Raw genomic sequence first — 3,523 nt, 5'->3', positions numbered from 1 at the left:
ACCAGTTAAAATTTCTGTCACCTTAAAAGCACACTTCAAATCACTGTGGCTCAAATAAACTACCAAGAAAGAAAACTGTATTCAGTGAAAAATCAGGAAAAAAAACACCTCTCAAACTTGAGGACTTAAAAAAATTATTTCTCACATGAACACATATTCATGAAAGAACTGGAAATTCACTATTTAGGGGTCCATTTTTAAATGAGGTAATGACAAACACAATAGCATATTTATAACCTCCAACATTTCCTTCCTGGAGCATTATACATGAATTAGTGCAAGATTTTCCAACATTACTTACAATTATGGAATTTCTCTCTAGAAGGCAGGACCTAACTAAAATTTATCAAATATTATATCCATTTCTGGCGCTGCTACCCAGTGTGCATCCTCACGTGGTTTCAAAAGGATCATTGTTTGCATGTATGAGGTTTCTCTCCAGTGTGCATCCTCGTGTGCTTCTGTAAGGATGAGGTTCAGCTAAAGGCTTTCCCACATTGTACACATTCATAAGGCTTCTCTCTGGTGTGGGTCCGCACCTGGCCCTGGAAGGATCTGGAAGAAGCGAAGGCTCTCCTACAGTCCTCACATTTGTACAATTTCTCTTCAGCGTGAATTCTCACATGTTCTCTCGAAAGGTTGAGCACCAACTGAAGGCTTTTCCACATTGTTTACATTCGTAAGGTTTCTCTCCAGTATCGGTTCTCAGATGGCCCTGGGGGGACTTGGAGGAACTGAAGGCTTTCCCACAGTGCTCACAGATAGACAGCTGCTCCCCCATGCACAGCCTTACATGGACTTGGAAGGTCTCAGGCCAGCTGAAGGCTTTCCCACATTCCTTACATTCATAGGGCTTCTTTCCAGTCGGAGTCTTTTCATGTCTTTGGTAACTGAAGGTCTTCCCACACTGTTTACACCTATTGGGCTTCTCTCCAGGGTGTGTTATCATGTGTCTTCAAAAGGTGGAGGAATAAATGAAGGCTTTCCCAACATTCCTTACACTTAAAAGGTTTCTCCCCCATGTGTGTTCTCACATGTCTAGTAAGACTGGGAAGCTCGCAGAAGGCTGTGCTGCACTGCTTGCATTCACAGGTTTTCTCTGCTGTGTGACTCTTTCTATGTTTAGCAAGGGAGTAGGGATGTCGAAAAGTTTTCCCACATAACTCACATTCATAGGGCTTCTCCCCAGTGCGTGTTACCATGTGCCTTTGAAAGACTGAGGGATAAGTCAAGACTTTCCCACATTCCTTACACTTATATGGCTTTTCCCCAGTGTGAATTCACACATGCCCAGTAAAGCGTGGGAACTCGCAGAAGGCTTGCCTGTACTGTTTGCATTCATAGGTTTTCTCTGAAGTATGAATCTTCATATGTTGAGTGAAGGAGTAAGAATGGTGGAAGGCTATCCCACATAATTTATATTCATAGGGCTTCTCCTCAGTGTGTGTTATTGTGTGTCTTTGAAAGATTGAGGGATAAATGAAAGCTTTTCCACATTTCTTACACTTATATGGCTTCTCCCCAGTGTGAGTTCTCATGTGTCTAGTAAGACTGGAGAACTCATGGAAGGTTTCCCCACACTGTGTGCATTCAGTTTTTCTCTGTAGTGTGAATCCTGATATGTTGAGTGAGGGAATAGAAATAAGGAAAGGTTTTCCCACATAATTTACATCCATAAGGTTTCTCTCCAGTGTGAGTTCGTAGGTGTGTGTGTGACAAATGCAGGCCTGCTTGCATTCCTGACATGGATGTGGTCTTTGTCCACAGTGAGCTCTCACATGCCTCTTAAGGGAAGAAAGATGCATGAAGCCTTTCCCACACTTGGTGCATTCATAGAGTTTTACTCTGGTAGAAATATTCTTGCAGAAATTAAAATGGGGAAACTGGCTGCACGTTTCTCTATGTTGATTTCTTTTATTACTCTCATAGGATCTGTCACAGGATTGCTGTTAAAAGTCAGAAACATTTTTATCAATGTTATGTTTATTAATGGTTTGTTATTAGCAAGTAATAGCTATTGGAAGCAGATGACTAACTGCATTTTAGTATACAGGAAGTTTTTCTACTCTTTGTGGATGGTCTTAGAGTTAACTAAATGCCCTTGAAGCAACCTCTATCATATTCACTGTTCATACTGTTTATAATGTACAGGGTCTTCCTAGAAAAGTGAATGATGCTTCACTCAATGTCTCAGTCAAGTTTTTGAAAACTTTCTTAAAATTCTAAATAGATTTGGGGGCATGTGGGTGGCTCAGTTGGTTAAGCATCTGCCTTCAGCTCAGGTCATGATCTCCGGGCCCTGAGATCAAGCCCCACATCACTCAGCAGGGAGTCTGCTTCTCCCTCTCCCTCTGTCCCACCCCGTACCCTCCCCAACTTGTGTGCTTGCTTGCTCTCACGCTCTCTGTGATTTGGAGCTGGGTTTTTTGTTTTTAAAATTTCATGATATGCTGAAACTCTGTCCTGGGATTACTACAGCTGTATGTTGTCAACACAACTCACCTCTGATGTATTGCGTGGTTTCCATGCTGATCTTCAATGCTATGGTCTTCCCAATTTTTTTTCTAATATGTAGGCACAAGAATGATTTCTTGTGCACTTTGCCATTTTCTCTTCATTAGATTTTTTCCCTCATGCATATCATGTTTAGAAACCAACCCACTGGCTTTAAACAGTGTTTCATAATCTTAAATAAAAATGGGAATGAACATCTTAAAGGAAGAAGTAACTTGTGAGCAAAGAAAGACTGAGGGCTTTAGGGTTTTCAGGACTTCATCAATGGCAGGCAGGAGAGGTCAAAATGGTAGGCAATTTACTAATGACTATAACGGAGGGAGGGCAAGATGGCGGAAGAGCAGGGTCCCCAAATCACCTGTCCCCACCAAATTACCTAGATAACCTTCAAACCATCCTGAATATCTACGAATTCGGCCTGAGATGTAAAGAGAGACCAGCTGGAACGCTACAGTGAGAAGAGTTCGCGCTTCTATCAAGGTAGGAAGACGGGGAAAAAGAAATAAAGAAACAAAAGGCCTCCGAGGGGGAGGGGTCCCGCGAGGAGCTGGGCTAGGGCCGGGGCGAGTGTCCCCAGGACAGGAGAGCCCCGTCCCGGAGGAGCAGGAGCTGCACCAACCTTCCCGGGCGGAAAGGGGCTCGCAGGGAGTTGGAGCAGGACCCAGGAGGGCGGGGATGCCCTCGGGCTCCCGGGGACACTAACAGACACCTGCGCCCCGGGAGAGTGCGCCGAGCTCCCTAAGGGCTGCAGCGCCCGCACAGCGGACCAGAGCAGCTCGGAGGGCTCGGGAGCCGCTCCAGGGAGGGGGCTGCGGGGCGGGAGCGCGAATACAACAGCGCAGGCCCCGGAGCACAGGGCGCCGGGACACAGCCCGGATCCCGCCTCCCCCTGGGACAGGCAGAGGCCGGGAGGGCCCAGGACAGCGAGGACGCTCCTGCCCCGAGCTGAGCAGATCAGTGGCCCCGCCCCGGAGCCTCCAGGCCCTGCAGACGGAGAACCGAGAGCCCC

At 46.3% G+C, this 3,523-nt stretch overlaps 1 pseudogene; it reads right to left on the bottom strand.

The window, feature by feature from the left end:
• Positions 1–410: 410 nt before the first annotated feature.
• On the bottom strand, positions 411–2,527 carry LOC129522243 (zinc finger protein 57-like; annotated as a pseudogene).
• Positions 2,528–3,523: the final 996 nt, after the last annotated feature.

The sequence above is a fragment of the Nyctereutes procyonoides genome, unplaced genomic scaffold, assembly GCF_905146905.1.
Source record: "Nyctereutes procyonoides isolate TBG_1078 unplaced genomic scaffold, NYPRO_anot_genome, whole genome shotgun sequence".
In the NCBI taxonomy this organism is placed as follows: domain Eukaryota; kingdom Metazoa; phylum Chordata; class Mammalia; order Carnivora; family Canidae; genus Nyctereutes; species Nyctereutes procyonoides.
Note: the sequence above shows the minus strand (reverse complement) of the source record. Positions and strands in the feature narration are given on the sequence as shown.